Source organism: Protopterus annectens, chromosome 3.part1, assembly GCF_019279795.1.
Source record: "Protopterus annectens isolate FY-2018-M chromosome 3.part1, PAN1.0, whole genome shotgun sequence".
Classification (NCBI taxonomy): domain Eukaryota; kingdom Metazoa; phylum Chordata; order Ceratodontiformes; family Protopteridae; genus Protopterus; species Protopterus annectens.
The window spans coordinates 1,107,751,405-1,107,775,386 of NC_056732.1; the positions used below are offsets into that span (position 1 = coordinate 1,107,751,405).

A 23,982-nucleotide genomic window follows, 5' to 3' on the forward strand; every position below is an offset into this window, starting at 1 on the left:
TACTAAACTGAAACATTCACATTTATTTACTTGCCTTTGATAATAGAGAAAGTCCAAATGTTTGGAGGTCCGGGAAAAAAATACATATTGCATACATTTGTAGAGTCAGTTAACATGAGTTAAATGGTAAAAATATACTATGTAACGCTGAGTATATATAATTTAACAGGTGATGATCATGTTAAGTACACTATATAGTATTTCCATCATGCTAAAGTCACACACATCTGAAAAACATTCAGGATTATTTCAAAGTTTATGTATATAGCCACAGAAATTTCAGTATGCAGATAGCAGATGAGGTATATGCATATCTTATTCTAAACACTTAATCACTTGAGATCTGCAAACAAAAGATAGAATATCAGGATTTAATGGTACTTATTTGATTTGGCTGCTTAAGTAGGAGACTTAATGGCATTGTTACAAGGGTAGGACTGCTTTGCGGACATGTACAATTTTATCAGAAGTTTAAACTATACATGGGATGAGATTAAAATAAGAAGTGGGCTTAGTAATGTGGTTATTACAACTGCATCATCATTTTGTTCATAGGTATGTTTTCAATGAGATACAAACTGCAGATATGATGAGATATTATTGACATCTGTTGGGACAGAGTTGCACACTAGCAATGTATACAGAACAGAGGCAGCTGCCTCTAGGATTTTTAGATTTTATACTTTTGAATAAACACTAAAGTGTTGGTTCAATGAACACAGTTGTCTGTGGGGGTGTGCATCAGTTTACTCACTGGCTGGCGGCAGGTTACTTGTTTGAGCTACACAGTATGTTGTGGACAGTATTATGTGAGTATAAGCTAACAGATTGGAGAGCTCCAGCCAGTTAGAGTGTGAAGTGCAAGACAGTAACATTTTTTGGCTAATGTGGTTACTCACAAATTTTGCAATTTTATTACATGACTGTTCCAGTTTGGCTAGTTAAGAGGACAGAAGTTTAATCAAAACAGATGAGGTGCATACAAGACTCTAAAGTGGATTGGTCTGAGCTACAGTCTGAAGTGCATATTCTGAAAGAAAAGGTTTGACTTCATAAAGAAGCCTTAATTTATGGTTAATTTTTGAGATTCATATTGCATGTACTGAAAAAATCTTAATCCATGGTCAACTATTGTTCCCAAATAGTTTTGCATTTTGAACTTCCAAGATGGCTGCACACTGAGTAACAGCTTGTTTCTAGCTCTCCCAATGTGAAAACAGAAACTCAGCAGAAAAGGCCAGTAGATTTGTCCTTATGGGTAAATTTCAATAACTGGCTAGAAAGTGCACTGTCTGGATGCCAGAAATAAAGAAGACAGAAAAAAAAAATCAGCTACAAAAAGTGAGGAAGTAACACTGACTGGGGAAAGTTATGCAGCTCCACTGCTGAAAGCAATGCAACCTTCAGACATTACTTCCAATAATCTACAGGAAGATATAAGACAACTGCATACAGACAGTAGAGTTATATACACTTACCATAAATGTAGATGCTCGAGTGTATTCACTGTTGCAGTCATCACACTTGGATTATCTGCTTGCAGGTAGCCCTCAGTCGGCCCGAATACCAGAGTCTTATGATTTCTGCATCGGATGCTGTTGCTTCTTCAGGTCATCAGGGGTATAAAACAGGCAGCCAACACCATTACATCAGTTTTTCTTGCCCCAGATGTTAGGATCCCCCCAAATGGGAAGCTAGTATATGGTGTGGACCACCACCAGTAAAAATTAAATACCCCAGCCATAAAAAAACAGCCATATAGAGGATAGGTAGAAAGGAAAGAGAAAAACAGGGGGCAAGAGTGAGGGAAACCAGGAATGTAACAGTAAATACACTAGAACACCTACATTTACGGTAAGTGTACACAACTGTACTAAGTTCTTCGTGTTTCACTGTTGCAGTTATCACACTTGGGTTGAGTCCCAAAGCTGAGGAAGGGTTGAGGCATTCAAAAGGAGTTAGGGCTGACTAGCAGGCCTTGTTAAGACTGCTGTAATAAATCCAGGTCTAGATTTAGAAAAAATAGGTAAGTGGTAATGCTTGGTGAAGGTGTGTACAGAACTCTAGGTTGCAGTCTCCAAAATGTCCCTGGTAGGGACTCTCCTGAGAAATGCTGTAGAGGTGGAAGTAGCACTAGTGGAATGTGTTCTGATCCCCTGTGGGGTAGGTTTTCCATGGTGCTTGTAGAAGAAATGGATGCAGTGTGCGATCCATTTGGAAATAGTTTGCTTTGAAATGGCCTTGCCCTCTGCCCCTGCAGCAAAGCTGACTAGCAGTTGGCCAGATTTTCTGCAAGGTTTAGTCCTGTCAAGGTAGAACCTGAGCTGTCTGTGCACGTCCAAAGAGTGCAGGATCCTCTCCCCTATATTGTGAGGATTACGGAAGAAGGCTATCAAATGGATGGCTTGGTTTCGAGCCACATTGGAGACCACCTTAGGCATAAAGGATCGGTTAGTCCTAAGGGAAACCCTGTCAGCATGGAAAATAATGAAGGGTTCCACAGCCATTAGTGCCTGTAACTGTTCTAGCTGAGGTTATGGCTAAAAGCAAGGCTGTTTTCCAATAAAGGAATTTTAACTCTGCTGAAGCTGCAGGTTAAAAGGGGGGGTGGGGGGTGGAGTGAGCTTTTCCAGTACAAAGTTAAGGTCCCAGGTTGGGATGGGTTCTCTCCTAGGGGGCCTTAAGTTGTTAGCCCCTCTCAGAAACTGTTTGATGAGAGGGTGAGAGAATAGAGGTGGCTCAGTATTATAATGAGCTGAGATGGCAAAGGCATGAATCTTAATGGAGGAGAAGGAAAGGCCTCTGTGGAGTAGCTCTGCTAGGTAATCAAGGATTTGAGGTAAGGAGTAAGAAACTGAGGTCCCTCATGAAATCATCCAAGGCTAACTTCGAAAGAAAAATAGCCAAGGATTCAAACGATAAACACAAAGCCTTCTTTAGCTATGTTAAGAATCTAAGTGGCAACTCGCAGATATGCACTGAACTAGTGCAAAATAGCACAAAATATACTGAACCTGCTGATATTGCCAACATCCTGGCAGATAGATTCACTGCAAACTTCACCCCCCCCCCACCTCCAAAAGGGCCCACAACAATACCGGAAAAGTGTAGTGTCCCAAAAATCACAAGCGCACAGGTGAAAATAGCCCTTTCAAAAGCCAAAAACACAGCGTCAATGGGACCACATGGTGTCCCAGGCTGCGTCTTGCACGAACTACAGAACGAACTAACCCCCCACCTAAACATGCTATTCAACCTTAGCCTCTCCACAGGCTACGTGCCCATAGAATGGCGCACAGCAATGGTTATTCCTCTCCACAAAGGAGGGGCCACAACTGACCCTGGTAACTATCGCCCCATAAGCCTGACTAGCCTGGTCTGCAAGGCTATGGAGCTCATCATCATGGAACTCATATACAAAGACATTGGGCACCTCCAAACACTTGACCCAACCCAGTTCGGCTTTGTTAAGGGCAGATCATGTCCACTAACCTGGTGGACTTCTTCGAGACAGTCACAAAGGCCATAGACGAGGGTAAGGTGGTTCACACAGCCTACCTTGACCTCGCCAAGGCTTTCAACACCATTCCCTACTCAGGTATTACAGAAAAACTCATCAGCCTGAACATAAACCCTACGTCATGAGATGGGTTGCCAACTTGCTTACAGACAGAACTCACACGGTAAGAATAGCGGGCTCCAGGTCCAATTCTAAACCAATCACAAGTGGTGTCCCGCAAGGCTCTGTCCTGGGACCCCTAATGTTCGGCATATACTTCTCAGAAGTACAGGCAAACACAGGAGGACTATGGCTAACCAAGTTTGCCGATGACTGCAAACTGGGAGCCATAATTGACTCTCCGGCTGACACGGACATCCTCCAAAAGGGCCTTACTGAGACGGACACCTGGTGTCAAAGTCATGGCCTCGAGCTAAATGCCAAAAAATGCATAGTCATTCCATTTGGGAAAAACAAAACACTCACGAATTACAACATAGGTGGCAGCCCCCTTAATACAGAAGAGGTAATAAGAGATCTGGGGACCCAGGTAGATAGTAATCCCTCATTTGACAATCATACTGCCAAAGTAGTTACGAAATCCTTCTATGTGGCACATCTAATTAATAAAGGGTTCGCATCTAGAAATAAAGAGGTTATAGTGCCCCTCTACTCATCACTCATTAGACCCATCATAGAGTACAATGCCTCATTTGGGATGTATCTCACAAGACACTTCCAACAGCTGGAAAGACCTCAAAAGTACCTCACCAAGAGGATTACTGGTCTCAAACATATGTCCTATGCAGCCCAACTGAAAAAACTCCGGCTGTACTCAGTGGCATATCGCTTACTCAGAGGTGATCGCTGCCTGACTTACAAAGCCATGTCCAACTCAGAATTGATGGACATGCTCCAACTAAAGAAATCCAAGTCACTGCGAGCCACGTGCTCTAGTGAGCTAAACCTCACCACAACAATAAATAGAACATGCTGAAGGGATAGATTCCGGTCACAGAGACTACCCATGCTTTTGAACAAAACTTCAAATTACATCAGGCAGAGCCCCTCACTAACACTCTTCAACAGAAACCTTGACGAGTGGATGGGTAACAGAAAATACACCCCTGGGATCACTTCATTGGCTCTGCTTGACAGATGATCAGCTAATTAATCAATGGGGCGGCGAAAGCCGACACACTATGGCTAGGCTTATAAATGTCCTCGGGCAGATACCCTAGTACCTACGTATGAACCTAAGGAGGGCACAGCTGTGTCTGTTCCTTGAGACTGACTCCAAGAGCGATATCTTTTCCAATTTTCAGCACAGGATTTTCTAGTACTAGGTTTTCTGGCCTCAAGAATGATGTCCAGCATCTGCTTGCTAAGGGTTGCTGGTGGAGTACTCAGAGGTAAGCCAGGCTGCAAGGTTTAGGGTTTGCAGCTGTGGATGCAAAATCTGTCCCTCCTGCTGAGACAGCAGGGAAGGTGTTTGATGAAGGTGCCAGGGTGCCACTGTTGTCAGACTGCGTAAGAGTGGATACCAGTGCTGAGTGGCCAATCTGGGGAATAAGAATTGCCCTTGTGCTGTCCTGTCTGATATCGAGTAGTACCTTTGACAGGAGGGGTAGAGGGGGAAAGCCATAAATTGAGAGGTTTTCCCATTTGAAGGATACGGCATCCACCTTCCAGGCCCTGCTGTGAGGGTTCCTGGTGCAAAATTTGCTCAACTGGTGGTTCTTGCGGGAGGCAAAGAGGTCCACCTCCGGTGTCCCCCACCTCTGGATTAGAAGGTTGAAGGTGTTGGGCTCCAATTTCCACTCGTGTGGTTCCAGGAGATTTCTGCTTAAGTCATCTGCCAGTGAATTTTGTTTGCCTGGCAGGAACTGAGCTTGCAGATGCACTTGGTTGCTCAAGGCTGTGTTCCACAGGGCCATAGCTAACCTGCAGAGTGGGTAAGAATGGGTTCCCCCCTGCTTGTTTATGTACCACATAACTATGGTGTTGTCTGTTTTTATCAGCAGCTGTCCTAGAAGGATAAGGTATTTGAAGGCTGTCAGAGCATACTGCACAGCTAACATCTCTTTTTGACTGATGTGCAGGAGAATTTGTCCTGGGCTCCACTTTCCCTGAATGCATTTGCCTACCATGTGAGCCTCCCATGCATAGTCTGATGCATCTGCAGTCAGGGTTTGGGTGGCGAGGGGATGAGTGGAAGGTAGTCCCTTGTTGTGGTTGCATGCTTCTGCCCACCAAAGGAACTCTGCCCTTAGACAAGGAATGATCAGAATGACTGTTTCCAGGTCCTGAGAATGTTGGCACCAAAGACTTTTGAAGTACCATTGAAGTTTCCTCATATGCAGTCTTGCATACGGAATTAGCAGAATGCATGAGGCCATGAACCCTAGGGCTTGCAGTATTTTCCTTGCAGATAGCTGGGTTTTGGTGGCCATGTGTGTGAAGTAGTTGTTCAAATAGATCTGTTTTTCTGGAGTGAGAAAGGCCATCTGGGAAGCTGTGCTCAAGCTTGCTCCCAGGAATACAATTTTTTGACTGGGCAACAGTTGTGATTTATTTTTCTTGATGGTGTACCCCAATGAAGATAGGAGTCTTTTACAAATGCCAGATGCTGAAGTAGTAATTCCTGACTGTCCACCTGAATCAGTCAGTCGTTCAAGTATGGGAAAATTTGGATATTTCTCAGCCTGCAGCATGCAATGGCTAGAGCCAGGCACTTTGTAAATACTCTGGGCGCAGTAGATAAGCCAAAGGGAAGTGTAGAGAACTGATAGTGCATAGAGCCTGCCCTGAAGAGGAGATATCTCCTGTAAGACTCCCTTTATGGGGATCTGCAGATAGGCTTCTTTTAAGTCTAGGGTGACTAGCTAGGCATCCTTGGCAAGCATAGGGAGAAGCTGTTGCAGAGTTAGCATTTTGAATTTTGGGACCACCGGAAAGGTGTTGAGAATTGATAGATCCAGGATTGGGTGTCAAGAGCCCTCTTTCCTGGGCACCAGGAACAGTCTGGAGTAAAAAAGTACAGTTGTGTACACTTATTTATTTATTTATTTATTTTATTTTACATTTAACTGGGCTAGTCTAACTGGATATATTTCCATTTTCAGTAGAGGCCCGGGGAGAAAAGCTCCAGTGGCAACAAATAAAAAACTGAAATTTAAAAATTAAAAATTAAAAATCAATATTAATACATAGTAAATGAATAACATAGTACAGTTGTGTACACTTACCATAAATGTAGATGTTCGAGTGTATTCACTGTTGTAGTCCAGGTTACCCACCCGCCATCCCCCTTACTTTTACTGGAACTTATCTTTACTTCTCTAATCTTGCCACTTACCATAAATGTACATGTTCGAGTGTATTCACTGTTGCAGTCATTAGATTTGGGTTATCCTGCTGGCAGGTTGCCCTCAGTCGGCCTGAATTCCAAAGTCTTGGGTCCTGCGTCAGTTGCTGTCTCCTCTTCCCTGATGTCAGGTCATCAGGGGTATAAAAGATGCAGCCGACACCATTTTCTTCAGTTTTTCTTGCCCCAAAACATACATGCACCAAAATAAGCTTTACCTTCATCTATACACCACCTAGGTTGTATAGATTAGAGAAGTAAAGATAAGTTCCAGCAAAAGTAAGGGGGATGGCAAGTCGGTAACCTGGACTGCAACAGTGAATACACTCGAACATCTACATTTATGGTAAGTGTACACAACTGTACTATGTTCTTCGTGTTTCACCGTTGCAGTCATTACATTTGGGTTGAGTCCCAAAGCTATGGTTTGGGGGCTGGAGCTAAACAGCATTAAGAGCGGCTATGAGGCCCTGCAGAACTGCAGTGGCAAAGCCTGCCCTGGATTTAGAGTAAAGAGGCAGACTGTAATGTTTTGTAAAGGTATGCACTGAACTCCAAGTAGCAGCCTCTAAAATGTCTTTGGTTGGTACTCCCCAGAGAAAGGCTGCAGAAGTGGCTGCAGCTCTGGTTGAATGTGGCCTAATGCCCTTAGGCACTGGTTTGCCATGTGTGAGTAGCAGAAACGAATGCAGTGACCTATCCACTTTGAAATAGTCTGCTTGGAGACAGCCTTTCCTTGTGATGTTACGGCATATGCCACTAGTAATTGTTCTGTCTTTCTGAAAATTTTAGTTTTGTCCAGGTAGAATCTAAGTTGTCTGTGTACATCCAAAGAATGCAGAATTTTCTCCCCCTTGTTCTGTGGATTTGGATAAAAAGTTGGCAAATTAATAGTTTGGTTAAGGGCTACACTGGATACCACCTTAGGCATAAATGTAGGGTTTGTTCTCAGAGAGACCCTGTCTGGATAAAAAATGATAAAGGGTTCCACAGCCATGAGAGCCTGTAGCTCTGAATCTCATCTTGCAGAAGTTATTGCTAGGAGCAGAGTTGTTTTCCAAGATAAGAATTTTATATCTGCAGTAGCAGCTGGCTCAAAAGGAGGTAAGGTGAGTTTTTCTAAGACATAATTTAGGTCCCATGCAGTTATTGGCATTCTCCTTGGAGGCCTTAAGTTTTTGGCTCCTCTGAAGTACTGCCTTAATAAAGGATGAGAAAAGAGTGGTGGCTCTGTATTGTAATGAGCCGAAATGGCAAAGGCATGAATTTTAATTGATGAAAAAGATAGGCCTTTGTCCAGCATCTCAGTTAAGTATTGCAAAATCTGAGGAATATTTAGGACAGCTGTATCAGTTCCTTGAGCTTGGTTCCAAGCACAAAATCTCTTCCATTTCCTAGCATAGGATTTTCTAGTACTAGGCCTTCGGGCTTCTAAAATGACATCCATCACAGCTTTACTGAGAGGTGTGGTTTGTATGGTTACATTATCTGCCATGCTGCCAGGCTTAGAGACCTGAGTTGGCTGTGCAGAATATGATTGTATTGCTGGGACAGTAGATGAGGTATTTGAGGTAAGGTCCAGGCTGGGCATTGGGACAAGTCCCTTAAGCTAGGATACCAGTACTGGCGTGGCCAGTCTGGGGCAATCAGAATCATTTTTGGTTTCTCCTGTCTGACCTTTAGGAGTACTTGGGGAGGAGAGACAGTGGAGGAAAGGCATATACTGACAGGTTTGTCCAGTTGAAAGATAAGGCATCCACTTTCCAAGCTTGTCTGTGATAAGTCCTTGTGCAGAATCTTTTTAGTTGATTGTTGTGAGGGGAGGCAAATAGATCTATGTCCAGATGTCCCCATTTCTTTGTTATCATGCTTAAGACTTGTGGATCCAGGTGCCACTCATGGGGATCCATGAGGTTTCTGCTTAGTTCATCTGCCAGAGTATTTTCCTTTCCTGGTAGGAATTGTGCCTGCAGATGAACTTGGTAAGTCAATGCTGTGTCCCATAAAGCCATGGCTAGTTTGCAAAGGGGGTAAGAATGAGTGCCCCCTTGTGTGTTTATGTACCACATGACTGTGGTGTTGTCTGTCTTTATCAGTAGTTGTCCCAGGTGAAGTAGGCCCTTGAAGGCTGTCAGGGCATTTTGAACAGCTACCATCTCTTTTGATTGATATGTAGATGCTTTTGGTTTGTGGACCAGGTGCCCTGAATGCCTCTTCCTGCCATGTGTGCCCCCCAGGCATAATCTGATGCATCCGTTGTTAGGCTCTGCCTGGCTGGGGGTAGTGAGAATGGCTGTCCCTTGTTTTGGTGACAAGCCTATGCCCACCATCGAAACTCCTGTTGCAGGCAGGGGATGAGAGTAATCATTGTTTCCAGGCTGTGGCAATGTTGTGTCCAGACACTTTTTAGGTACCATTGAATTTTCTTCATATGCAGTCTTGCATATGGTATTAGTAAGATGCAGGATGCCATGAAGCCCAAAGCCTGCAGATTTTTTCTTGCAGATAACTGGGCCTTTGTTGCCATTTCCTTGAAATAGGTAGTCAGTTGTCTTTGTCTGTCTGGAGTGAGTTAAGCCATCTTGGCAGTTGTATTTAAGCTTGCACCCAGGAATATTATCTCTTGAGAGGGTACTAGTTTTGATTTCATTTTGTTGACTGTGTACCCTAGGCATGTTAAAAGTCTTTTCACAAATGTCAAATGATGTAGTAGAATGTCCTTGTTCTCTGCTTGTGTGAGGCAGTCATCCAAGTAAGGATATATTTGTATTCCTCTTTGTCTGCAGTAAGCAATTACTGGTGCCAGGCACTTTGTGAAGACCCTGGGCACAGTAGATAAGCCAAAGGGCAGTGCAAAGAATTGGTAATGTTTTGAGCCAGCCTTGAATCTGAGGTATCTTCTGCATGATTGTCTGATTGGGACATGCATGTATGCCTCTTTTAAGTCTAAAGTGACGAGCCAAGCCTTGCTGCCCAGCATGGACAGAAGCTGCTGCAAGGTCAACATGTTGAATTTTGGTATATCCAGGAAAGTGTTTAGAATAGATAGGTTCAGTATTGGTCTCCATGCTTTGACCTTTCTGGGTACCAAGAACAGTCTTGAGTAAAATCCTTGTCCCTGCTCTTGTTGTGGCACTTGTTGAATAGCCCTCGTGTCCATGAGAGCTGCGACTTGTTTTTGAGCCTCTACCCATTGATTTTTTGGCAGGTCTGGCCAACCGTTTGCCCTTGGCAGGGTATGGAAGTGAAACTTGTAGCCTTGTGACACTGTCTAGAACCCATTTGTCCTGGGTTATAATGTGCCAATTTTGAGAAAAAAGTGGTAGTTTTCCCCCTAAGGGTGCTGCCAGAAGATAAGTGCTTGGTGCAGGCAGGGGGAAGTCATTGGGACTGTTTCCTATATGGTTGTGATTTGTCTTCTCCACCTTTGGAGGTAGAAGCACCCCACTGCTTAGACCTGTAGGAACCTTGCGGCTGTGATCTGCCTCTAGGGTATCTGGATCTGCCCCTTTGAGGTCTGTCTGAGACTGGAAAGGACCAATTCTTTGTAGGCCAGTGTCTGCTAAATCTAGGTGGCTGTACCTGTAAGAAATCCTTGACCGTTTGCATAGATTTAGCTTTGTCCTCCCTTTTCTTTAACATCTCTTCTGCTTTAACACCAAACAAGGTATGTTGTAATGGAGCATCTAATAATTTTGCTTTAACATGATCAGGCAGATTTTGTTCTTTTAATCAAGCATGCCTCCTAATGACAGAACACGTAACAGAGGCCCTGCAGGAGGCCTCCAGAGAATCAAAACCACATTGCAAAGTATGCTTTCCAACCTGTTCAGCTGAATGCAATAAATCCTGCATTTCTTTGTTTTCTGTACATTCAGAATTTACCATAATTTTCTGTTTAAGCAGTGTCATGATATATTGCTGATATTTGAGCATATGAAACTGGCAATTTAAGGCCCTTATAGCTAAGGTAGCAGATGTGTAAATCTTTTTTCCCCATTTATCCAGTGCCCTAGAATCCCTGTCAAGGTTTTTTGCAGTGGAAGCCTTAACCCCTTTGGGACCCTGAGAAATAGTTTCTGGGTCTGCAGAAGGGTTTTTGAAAAGAAATTTATGAGAGTCAGGGACCCTGTAGTATCTGTCCGGCTTAACAGAAGCTGGAGGGTAAGGAGTCAGGGGTCAGACTAGACTCTGAGAACACATCATCTACAATGTCTAACACAGGTGGAACAGCTAGAGGCCTGTGTTGAGGTAGTAAAAGGAAGTCTCTGAGCCTCTTCTCAGATTCTGAAAAATCTTGGCACTCCCAGTGGAAGTGCTCCCTCATGGTATGCAAGGTTTCCCCAAAAGAGAAGTCCTCAGGAGAAGAAGCTGAAGGAATTGACTCTTCAGCATCAGAATCCTCATGGGGGAAGAGAATATTCCTGATCAGAAGAGGAATCAGAAGAAATGGAAACCTGATCTGAAGATTCATAGTCTGTCTCTTGCCTAGGCCTCTTATCAGGAGGGGGATGGGAACCCCTGATTAAGGTAATTAAGTCTTCGGCCATTTTGAGCATCTGTTTATTGGGCATGGAGGCCTGCCCATGTGGCTGGTGAACTTGTTTCTTTGCCTTTAAAGGTGTTTTAATCATTGCCTTTGAAGTCGGTTTAATATATAATTGTTTAGGTCTGAATACACCCTCAGAAGCCGATGCCTGCTCAGCGGTTCCAGACCCATCTGAGGGAATAACCTCAGAGGCTCCAATACCTTGAGTTTCCAGCGGCCTGGCCAACTCCACATGGGAGTCAGTAGCGGCCTGCGACTCTAAAGTAGCGGGCGTCAGGGGCTGCGAAAGCGCCTCACTGAGAACTAGCGAACCGGCGACTTGCTTAGGAGAAGCTTCGTCAGTTTTGGACCTCAGTTTCCTGTCTTTTTCTTTGCGTTTTTTGTGAACTCCGGTAGTCGGATGGCTATCCGACAACATTGTATAATTAAATCTTCGCCCAAAATAGCTTAATGCAAAATCGTACCAACGCTTATTAGTGCACTGGTTAAATCTAGCACAAAACCGACAACTAGAAATGTTGTGGTAAGGGCCTAGGCAAGGAATATTGTAATAATGAAAGTCCTTATGAGGTATTTGCTTCCCACAAGAAATACAATTATTAAATTTTTCTGACATCGGTCTGCAGCAAGAAAACAGTTTCCCCAATGGGGTACTTAGCTTTTAATGAAGACTTCGGATCTGAAACTCGAACACGAAAATCTCAGGAGTCGGCCGACCGGCACTCGCAAACTGCTTCTGCTTCGGGCACCGCGCGGCAGAAAAGACTGAAGAAAATGACGTTGGCTGCATCTTTTATACCCCTGATGACCTGACATCAGGGAAGAGGCAACAGCAACCGACGCAGGACCCAAGACTTTGGAATTCAGGCCGACTGAGGGCAACCTGCCAGCAAGATAACCCAAATGTAATGACTGCAACAGTGAAACACGAAGAACATCCTTGTCCCCTTTGTTCTACTGGAACAGGTTGGATGGCCCTGATATTGAGCAGGGAATGTACTTGCTTTTGAGCCTCTGCCCACTGGTTTGGAGGAAGGTCTGGAAAGCCGTTTGGGGTTGGCAGGGAATGGAAGTAGAATCTGTACCCTTGGGATACAATGTTTATTACTCATCTGTCCTGAGTAATGGACATCCAGTTTTTGGCATGAAGGGCAAGTTTTCCTCCTAGGGGCACAAGTAGATGGGCAAGGCTGGGAAGGATAACTGACTGTTCATTGTGAACTTTTACCATAAGGGGGTGGCTTGCCACTCCCTGTTTTTGAGGTGGGAGTACTCCATTGTTTCAATCTCTGCATACCCTGAGGTTGTAGTCTTGGTGGTCTCGTTCCCCTGGGTTTGGACTGAGAAAGCCTGGAAGGGGCTGGAAAGGACCAGTTTTTTGTAGGCCAATGCCTACCGAATCTAGGTGGCTGCACTTGTAAGAATGTTTTTAACAGTTTGCACAGATTTAGCTTTTTCTTCCATCTTTTTAAGAACCTCTTCTGCTTTGGTGCCAAACAAACGGTTCTGATTTAAAGGAGCGTCTAGTAATTTTGATTTGACATGGTCAGGCAAGGTTTGTTCTTTCAGCCAAGCATGTCTTCTCAGTACAGATCCAGTGACTGCAGCCCTGCAAGATGCTTCTAGGGCATTAAAGCCACACTGCAAAGTATGCTTACTAACTTGGTTTGCAGAATGCATTAACTCTTGTAAATCTTTATTTTTCTGCACAATCTGGAAGTAACACCATTTTATGTTTAATTTGTTCCAAAATATGTTGCTGGTACTTCACCATATGAAACTGGTGATTCAATGCCCTGATGGTAAGAGTTGCAGAGGTATATACCTTCTTACCCCATCTGTCTAAAGCTCTGGAACACCTGTCTGAGGAAGTAGGGTTTTTGGCTGTAGTAGCCTTAATACCTTTAGGCCCCTGGGAACTGGTCTCTGGATCCGCAGTAAGATTCTTAAAGAGAAATTTGTGAGAATAAGGTGCTCTGTAGTACCTGTCAGGTTTTCTAGGGGCCAGTGGTGGTGTCTGGAGTAAGACTGGATTCCATAAAGACATCATCTACAACATCCAGGACAGGGGGTATAGCTAGGGGCCTGAGCTGAGGCAACTCTAAAAATTCTGAGAGTCGCTTTTTGGACTGAGGATAATCCTGGCATTCCCAGCGGAAATGCTCTCTTAAAGTATCCAAGGTTTCACCAAAAGAAAAATCCTCTGAAGGGGAGGCAGAGGGAATGGATTCCTCTACATCTGAATCCTCAAAGGTAGATAAGGGTATGTCCTGGTAATTAGAAGGGTCAGAGTTATCGGACTTCTGGTCTGTAGAATCAGAAATAAACTCAATTCCTGGGTCCCTTAGCAGGGGAAGACTGTCTTCCCCTAATTACGGTGATAAGGTCTTCAGCCATTCTAAGCATTTGTTTTTGAGGCATGGGAGCTTGAGCATGCGCTTCGGTTGTCAGTTTTCTAGGTGTAGTGCGTACTCTGGGCCTGAGAAACTCCGCAGTTTTAGCTAAAAATGAAGTTGTCGGTTTAATGCGAATATTGGTAGGTCGGAATACACCCTCTGAAGCCGGTGCCTGCACAGCATCTCCGGACCCATCCAAGGTAGAGACATCCGCAGGTTCCACAATCGAAGAAGCATCACGCAGCATACCGGGCTCCGAATGGGTCTCAGCAGAGGCCTGCAAATCTGTAGAAGCAGGCATCGGGGCTGCAAAGGCACCTCAGTGAGTACCGGCAGACTGGCGACTAGCTTAACTGAAGCGTCATCAGCAGTTTTTGACCTATGTGGTCTGTCTCTGTCTTTATCTTTGTGCTTTTTTGGAAGATCGGTAGTTAGATGGCTTACTGAAGCCATTCCAAAATATGGAGAATGAGAGCAAAAGAATTTAGCGTCAACAATTATCTGACGACGAATGGTTTGGGCCTTAAACAAGGCACAAAACCGACAGCGAGGGGCTTCATGGTCTGGGCCTAAACAGGTGACACAGTAAGAATGAAAATCTCTGTGAGGTATTTGCTTTCCACAGGCAAGACAATTGTTAACTTTTTCTGACACCGGTTAGAGCAAGAAAAAAAGAATCTCCAATGGGGTACTTAGCTTTAGAAGACTTCTGGTTTGAAACTCGAAAAACGAAAATTTCAGGTAGCAGCCGACCGGCACTTGCGAACTGCTTCTGCTTCGGGCTCCTTTTCGGCAGGAAAGACTGATGTAATGGCATTGGCTGCCTGTTTTATACCCCTGATGACCTGACATCATGGAAGAAGCGACAGCATCTGACGCAGAAATCCCAAGACTCTGGTATTCGGGCCGACTGAGGGCTACCTGCACGCAGATAACCCAAGTGTGATGACTGCAACAGTGAAACACGAAGAACATTTGGTTAAACTAAACAAAACACTGATGGAGTATATCAACTCAAACAACAAAATGCTGGAAAAAATGGAAGAACCTTTAAGCATATATTCTGATGAGATGGTAAAGATGCAAAAATCAGAGGTCGAAATGAAGAAAAGGCTGGCTGAATATGAGACTGCTCTGGAAGAGATGTTTCAAAAAATAACAGAATTAGAGGACAGAGCACATAGGGAAAACCTTAGATTTTCAGTTACACCAGAGAAGCTGGAAGGAACAGACTGCACAAATAAGCAACTGGACTGGTATTCTACAGCAGGAGCTGTTAGTTGAAAGGGCACATCTTGTGTATGCTCCAAACCTAGTTATAAAAAAGCAACCTAGAACTGCAATCATAAAGATGCAATCCTACTAACAGAAGGAGTTGATCCTGACAACAATGTGACAGAAGGACAAAATACTGGAAGTTGGAGACAGCAGAGTTTTTGTGGAGAATGACAACTCATTTGTACACCAGGCAGAAGAGGAGTAAATTCATTCCACTATTCAGAGAATGTTGACACGCAGGTGTGAGATTCAAACTTCTGTATCCAGCTGTCTTTAAGGTGTTCTTCTCCGGAGGGGAAAAAAATCACCTTTTGAAGTGCATGCTGAGGAGGGAAACACAGACGTTTGTACAACAAAAAAGGAGCTGTGAGACAGGGGGAGATTCTGCTTCTTGTTCTTCTGGTAAGGAGGACCAGAGAGAGACTATACCTGTGAAATCTTTTCCAGAATTTCAACAGAAAACTGAGAGAAGGAAAGGACCAAGACAGCTGACTAGAAGAAATGAGAGCACATTGGAAATGAAGCACAGACAGAATTTGGGCGATGGAACACAGTAAAGAAACCAGTGACTCAATGTGGGATCACAATGCAATAATTATATCTGTGAAATATGACAAGAAAATCTGGTAATATTAGACTCTCAACATTTCTTGGATTGGTGGGAGACTAAAGTATATTCCCTACTTCATGTTCACTAATAGATTCATAGGTTCATAGATTAGTACTAAGCTAACTGCCCTTGCGAGCCATTTTAAGCCTAGCCAATTATCCCTTGTGAGACTCAAACCCTGCAACTTGTGCTTGCAAGGCAAACACCGTAACCATTAGGCCACCCTCCCAACGAATGTTCAGAAAAACACTTTGGGGAGGGGAAGAGAGGGAAGAAAGCTAGTTGTAAGTAAAGAAAGCATTTTCTTTTCTTAATAATACTGTATTTGTAATGTATGGTTTTCTTTGCAAGCTATTTGTAAGTGTAATGGGAATTGTAAACAGGTGCTGCTGCTTTTCTTTTTCTCCCCTTTCTCTTTCTTCTTATGCAGTTTTGAGAAATACAGGTAATGCAATGCAAAAAAAGCCTGCTAAGGGAGGCATGACAGGGTTGAAATTGGTGTGAATTTTCATTCATGTATGGGGAAATGACTGCATTAAGGATCTTGGATTGACTGGTTTTGAGAGAGAGTAAGTGAATAAAAAAAGAATATGGAATATTATGAGGCTTTTTTTTCTAGCAAATGCATGTATACATAGTAGCAATTCTGCAGCTGGTCTTCAGATTTCCATGGAAACAATCTGCTAGAGAGAAACTGGCTGTATGGTTTTCATGACTCCATGAAGATAATCTGATAAAGAGAAACTGGAGACAGTCTGGTGGAAGGGGGGCTGAGATAAAAGAAAAAAAAAGAAAAGAAAAAACGGCTAGGACATAACATTTTCTGAAAGCAATCAGGCGGTTTCCCAACTAAGAGCACTTTAAATATAAGACAAAACCAATCAGATGAAGTAATGTTTTCTCAGTTTTTTTAAATGCAATGGGAATACTAATATAAAGAGTTGCTTTTGTTTGTTTTTTTTTCTCTCCCTTCTCTCTTTGTCTTTGATCAGTTTTAAGAAATGTAGGTAATGCAATATAAAAAAAGGAGGGAGAGAGGAAAGGTCTGGTTAAGAGAGTATGACGAAAGAAAAATCAGTGTTTTTCACCATGCTTGTATAAGGAAATGACTCAGTTATGACCCTAGATGTTATACAGTAACAGGTTTATTACAAAGCATGTACATGAAAATGAATACTGAATATCAGAAGGCTTTTTTCTGGTAATCAAGGTACCCTTAGCAGATTTGTGTCTGGTTTGTATGTCACTAGAAGACAATTTGATAGAGAGAAATATCTTGGGGAAAGTATTTACTGGAAGCATTCAAGTGTTTTCTCAGCTGGGAGAGCTACAGAGATAGACAAAATCAAATAGCACTAATAGCACAAGCTGTACCACGCATCTTAGCATGACTAACCTTTCTTTCTGGCTAACTCTAGCTTCTCTGTGTGACTATCAACTTAGAACTTTTGTTCTTATTAGGAAGCAAAATATTCAATATATGAATTTGTACACAGTTTTGAGTATTATTATTAAATTAATAGGTTTTAGGGTTTTTTTGGGGGGGGTTGTTTGTACTGTTTGAGGGCTTTCAAAAAACAAACAAATTATGTAATATGTGGCATAGGCTCAAATGGATATGACAAGAAAACTGCATACAAGACCAACCTGCTGAACAGTATATGCATATAATATAAAAGTTAGAACTAGACATTTAACAAAAAAGCAGCTATACATAAAAGGTGGTGTGATAAACCAAGATGCTGACAGCCCAGCTAGCTGGAATATTGTAAATAATTATACATCACTTGAAAATATTAATATGATTTATACAGAAATGTGACACTGCCAGCTGAGCTAGACAGAATTTTGTAAATAATTCTGTCATTTGTGAATAGTAATATGATTTGTATGCTTGCCTTAAAAATGCAAGAAAACTATATGTTCTGTACTGAGCTTCAAGATTGTAACCACAGTGCACCCTGCTGGAAAAGAACAGAAATGTGTATAAACACTATGCTTATGTAAATGTATGTTTCATAGTAGAAATTGGGATATACAGAGTTAACTTGCAAAACTCTAAGAAAATAAGCTGATAAGTAAAGAATTTTACGATGTGTTATAAAGTCAGTTTATCTCAAGCTAAGAGACTGGATGTCTAGACTAGGGGCTTCTTTCTGTTGTCTGGAAACAGAGGTAATTACAGGTTTCCAAGGTAATTGTTCTACGGTTTCCAGTTCAGGCAAGCTTCTAAGAGAGAACTGTCAGCTTCTGAGAGAGAAGTATTTTTAACAGGGACATGTTAAAAAGTTTAAGTTCCTGCTAGCCTGGGAAACTAGGCAGAGGTGACAAGAATGATGTAATCAGAGATGACTCAGCAGTAATGTGTATTATCAATTTAAGAACCATCTCAGAGAGAAAGAGTGCATTTTGTATCTTGTTCTGGACCTGTTAACAACTCACCAGCACTTGCCTTGCTCTGTAAGTTATTTAGAACATAGTTTCTCTTAGAGATAGATAGGAATATAGCATGATTAGTTAGAGATGTTTTCTGTATTTATGTGAGATTGTCCTGCTATGTTATTTTAAAGTATTTATTGTGACTGTGAACTCTGCTGTCACTGTGCTGAGTTAATGAGTATTGTCTTGTGCTTTTATTATTTATCACTAAATATATTTAAACCTTTTAATTGTGGCTGGTTTGCTTACAGATACATACGCTCTTAAAGTACTTGTATGTATTTGCTAACACTGTACAGGCCACTCTAAAATAGCCTTTAAAGTATGGTCACACTTACCATTTGGATAACAGTAACATTACACAGTGGAATTGGTCACCCTTTGGGAAGGGCCTAATAGGAGCTGATAAGCAGGGGTTCTGGAGGCAGTGAAAACTCCTTATGGTCTGGGCAGAAGGGGGCATAGCTAGTAAACCTGTGCCAGCCTTCCCCAGGTGTGTTTGTGTATAAACTAAATCTCAAATTGTTTGTGTGTGTGTGTGTGTGTGTGTGTGTGTGTGTGTGTGGTCAGCTACTTGGGCAGGGACATGAAGCACTGGTTGGACAGAGAATGCCGGCAGGACTTGGCTTGGAACCCTGGCTAAGGACTCCAATCTATAGCTGTGCAAGTGGGGAGTCTTATTAGGGATCTGGGGAAAAAACAGCCCCATACACTGATCTGTGTGTGCTCTTGAGGGAAATTGTACTTTACTGTGTGTGTACTGTTCATCCTCCAAATGTGCACGTCCCTCACTGGTGTTAGTGGTGAGGATTGAGGCTCCTTGGTCAATGGTGGTAATAATAACTATATAAGAAAATTATGCTTTCTGTAATGTCTTACAGACAAATTTAAAAAAAGAAATAGCGGTGAACTATATTAAAAAATGTAGAATGCAAACAGCTATGATACAGGAGACATACCTGGAAAGAACTGAACATGTCAATTTGATAAAGAAAGGTTTTCAGGATGGTTATTCAGCAGAATATCTGGGGCAAAGGAAAACAGGAGTACTAATATTAATTGCAAGAGGAGCTCTAATAGTGATAGAAGAGGGGAAAAAAGATAACTGACGATATACAGTACTAAGGTGCTACTGGCAAGGGAGGAAGATTACACTGGCATGCATTTACATTTCACCTAAAACTGCTATAATGGAGCTTAAGAAAATTCTGGGAGAAATAATCAACTTTCAACAAGGAATATTACTTATAGGTGGAGACTGGAATTTGGTTTGCAACAGTGAAGATGTGTCTGGGGGGGGGCCTAGAAGGGAAAATATAACAAAGGAGGGTAGATTTTTGAAGAAATTTATGAAAATGTTTGGCATGGAAGATGTGAATCCAGTACTAGGAGATATGAGTGAATTTACATATTATTCTCCAAGATACAAAAACTGGGCTGGACTAGACAGAATTTATATCTCCCAGGAATGTGTGCATTTAACTGAAGGTCTTGAAACGCACCCAATAACTATTTCAGATCATGTGCCAATAATAACTAAAATAAAAACGCAAGGTAATAAAATAAAAATGAGACACTGGCGCTTTCCCACCTATTGCCTTAAAAGAGAGGAATTTAAGGAATGGGTTTTGGAATTAATTCAAGAGCTACTAGAGAAGATAGAAATTTATTCTGAAAATATAGCCAGGGAGTGGGATAAAATTAAAGTGGAGTTAAAAACGAAAAACTAGGGTGGAAAAGGAAAGGGAGATATGGCTAAGACGTAACAAGAATTATTTAGAGGGATTGACAAATGTTAAAGTATTGCAAAACAGGGAAAATCTCTCAGAACAAGAAAAGGAGCAACTGCAGAATGTAAAACAGAAAATAAGGGATTAACGCAATAACATGCACGAGTTTAGAAAAACTGCTGTTAAGCAACTGTTTTTTTGATGATAATTCTAGAGCACAAAAAATTTTAGCACAACTCAGGCAACAGAAAGTGAAAGGGCTGTCACCAAGCTTAGGGAGCCTGAAACAAGGAAGTCAACAAAGAGACCCTGTAGAAGTATTAGAAATATTTAAAAACATTTATGAAAGTTTGTATGAAGAAGAGAAGTATGGAAATCAAGAAAAGGTACAAATGAAAATGTGTATGAGGCTCAATTACTAACAGGATAGGAAGAGATGAGATAAAAATGGCTATGTATAACCAATCTACAGGAAAGTCCCCAGGAATAGATTGTATTATTCCTGTGGAAGTTTGAAAGCTAGGAGGGAAAACACATGATAAATATCTGGAAGGATTTAACAGTATTTTAAGAGGAGGAGAAGAGCCACCATCCTGGAAGAAGGCGGTGGCAACGGTAATACATAAAAAGGGTAAAGATCCATCGGATCCAGCTTCATACAGGCCCATTTCAATACTAAACCATGATTATAAAGTGTTTATGTCTATAATGGCTAAAATAATGGGAAAAGTGCTAACAAAATTGAAAAATATGGATCAGTGTGGTTTTGTGGAGGGGAGGCAAACATTTGACAACATTAACAAAACATTGATGATCCAGAGGGAAGCAGAATGTAAGAAAATACCACTGTTATTGGTGGGTCTTGATGCAGAGAAAGAATTTGACAGAGCAGACTGGAACTTCATGAGCAGGGCAATGGAAGCATTTGCTTTCCCTGATAAAATTATAAGGTAAATTAGGAGTATATATGAGGGATCAGAGGCAAAAATTAAAGTGGGTGGCATCCTCCTCTAATAACTTCTGCTTGAGTACAGGAAACTGGCAGGATTGTCCACTCTCCCCTTTGTAGTTTGCATTATATTTAGAACCACTAGCAAAGAAAATAAGGGACACAGATATTCAAGGATATAATTGGTATGGTAGTCAGGAAAAGCTGGCTCTACTTGCAGATATTTTCTACATGTCAAAACCAGAATGGGACATTTTAAGACACTTTCAAATATTCTTGGGATACAAAATTAATGATGCTAAAACAAAGGCAATAGCAGTAAATTATGTACCCACACAATAATTGGTCCAACAATGTCCATATCTAAGGGGACATGATAAAATGAAATATTTAGGACTATGGATTAGAAATGACTCTGTTGTGGCAGGGATTAGAAATGACTCTGTTGTGGCAGTGATTACAAATTACTCTGTTGTGGCAGGGATTACAAATTACTCTGTTGTGGCAGGGATTACAAATTACTCTGTTGTGGCAGCTAAGGATATGTGTGAAGAGACTAAAGATAATACAAAAATTGAGAAACTGGAAGCTTTGCGATATGGATACTAAGATACAAGCAATTAAAATGTTTTAGTCCCTTTAGTCTTATACACGGGTCAGGCATATTTTTATCAACCAGACGAGACGTTGTGGGTAGCAATTAAAAAATTTGAAGGATTTTATCTGGGAAGGGAACACAGCAAGGGTGAAGTGGGATAAGCTGATTCTTCGATTAGAACAAGGCATACTAGGATTGCTCAATTTGTGGTGGTACTTTACAGCAACACAGTTAAAGCTCTTATACATAGTACAAGCAGAAAACTATAATTCAAAGTGCAAAGGAGTGATGATGATACAGGGGAGAGGCTCAAGAAATAAGGAGAGATTGGGATTTTGGATGCAGACTCTTAAGGAGAACAACAAAAATCATGCAGAATATTATATTCATAAAATAGCAGAAAGTATTCTAAGAACTAAACCATCACAAGAATGGAGAAAAGAGATTATGCCAATAAGAATGACTGTGGTTAAAGATGCAGATAATAGGCAAGTGGGGCTGGAATTTATTTGAGAAAACTGACAAAGGAACCAAGGTGCAGGGAGCAAATAACTAGAAAAGGAAAGGTAATAGAATGGGAAGAGGCCAAGAATGTATTTGGACTGCAGGTTACAGATTGCCTTCCTTATCAACGATTGATATCAGAGTACAGATAAAGAGAAGGAAATAGGGGAACCCTAAATGAAAGAATAGAACTGGTAGAGTTTTTAATAGAATCTAGAACAGAAACTGCCATTAAAAGAGGAATAATTTGTAGAGCGTATAAAGTATTGCATGATAATTATAAGAATCAATCAGAGGAGCCTAGAAAGGATTGGAAAGAGAGATTGGATAAGCAAATCAGAAAGAGATAATGGGGGATGTATGTATATCATCCAAATATGCAGCAAGTCTAAAAGATTTAGGATCTTTGTCTGTAAGTGTTTACATAGGTATTTTTATACCTCAAGTAGACTCCAAAGAATTTTTCTCAGGTGGATAGCAAATGTTGCAAGTGTGACAGGCAAGAAAGAGATGGCTAGGAACATATTTTTGGGAGTGCAGTGAGCTGGCAGACTTTAGGGATTCCCTGCGGATCGCTCTGTCGGAGATGCTGAATAAGCAGATCAGACTGATTGGGGAGATGATTTTTTTTTCAGTTATGATACAGAATCGGAATTGCCTAAACATAGTAAAGCCTTGCTGAGTCTAATTATGGTGGGTGCCAAAAAAGCAATTACTAAAAAATAGAAATCAAAGTCTAGACCCAACTTTACTAAAAGTAGTAAATACAACAACAGAGAAAAAATAACTGGAATTGGGATCCTTAGAAAAAGGAATGGAACAAACTACATAGGAAAAAATGGGAATTGTGGGAACAGTATATGCAAAGAAGGAACGAGGTTTAAGAGGTGGGATTTGAATGAGTTACAAAATGCTTAACTGAGAATGAGTGAACAGATTATAAGCGATGTATAACGTTTACAACTACAGTTGTTTCAATGTTGTCTCTGCTGTATAATGTTTGCAAGAAAAGAGGTGTCAATGTTGTTTTTCATTTATATAAATGCAAGATTGCCTATGTCATATGTAATAAAAATAGTTTTGCATTTTGCACTAGCTGAATTCTAGTATCATAATGCATTATCAGCTACAGTCAGTACTAATCATGCTCATCCCTGCCTGTACCCAAGTTGGGAGATTATGTGCAAAGTATGCTGCTGTGTGAATACTGAGGAGCTCTTAGCAACAGCAGTCTGCACTAGTTATCATTTCTATCCCATAGCTTTGCTGTCCCAATGATGTGTGTTCACAGTGTCCATAACATGTGGCCATGCAAATAAAGCTATAATTTTCTTCTTCATTCTAGTCTGCAGAATGAGCATAGTCTCTTTCCATGCACTGGTTTCTGCAGGAATCCCAAATAGTGCAGCTGAGACACAAAAATATTTCTCTTCTAGCTGCACAGGAATTATTGGGGAGCTCCTGCTGGGGCAATATGATGGTTCCATCCATCTATAGAACTGTTGCTAGCATGCTAGAGTCATGAATAATGCCTCTGGCATCACTCCCATCACACCCTCTAGGTAGAAGTGTTAGCACAGGTACACTGACTTGCAGAGGTGCCATCCCATTCTGTTCCAGCAGTGGCAGATGATGGCAAGGGACAGACAGCTTCTGTAGTAAAGATTGTGCTTATGATTTTGAACTGTATTTTCTGAGCATTGCTTTTGCTGTCTTTGCCTTCAGCTGGCAGGAACATACTGCATTGATAATAGTTTGCTTTATATTTTTAGTGTCAGATTAGATAACATTCAATTATGAGGCCTATCTCAGGAGAAGTGACAGGCTTTTCAGGCTCTGGGTGAGTGTAATAAATGAACATGTACATTTAAAATTGATACACGACAGACACCTGGAATAGCTGCTTATCTTCATTTTCAAGATCATCATGTGTTTCGGATCCAAAAAGCTTATCTGCTATGCTTGAATCAAGCTTTGCTGTCAAGTCCTGCATTACCGGAAACAGCTCAACAAATGTAAAATCGTCCCACTCCACTTTCTGAACAGATAACAAACACTGCAGA

At 41.6% G+C, this 23,982-nt stretch overlaps 1 protein-coding gene across 10 annotated transcripts in view; it reads right to left on the reverse strand.

Annotated features, from left to right (window-relative positions):
* Positions 1-23,982, reverse strand: part of PTK2 (protein tyrosine kinase 2) — a 4,250,095-nt gene that overhangs the window by 1,856,399 nt on the left and 2,369,714 nt on the right. The gene's annotated exons all lie outside the window — the stretch shown is intronic.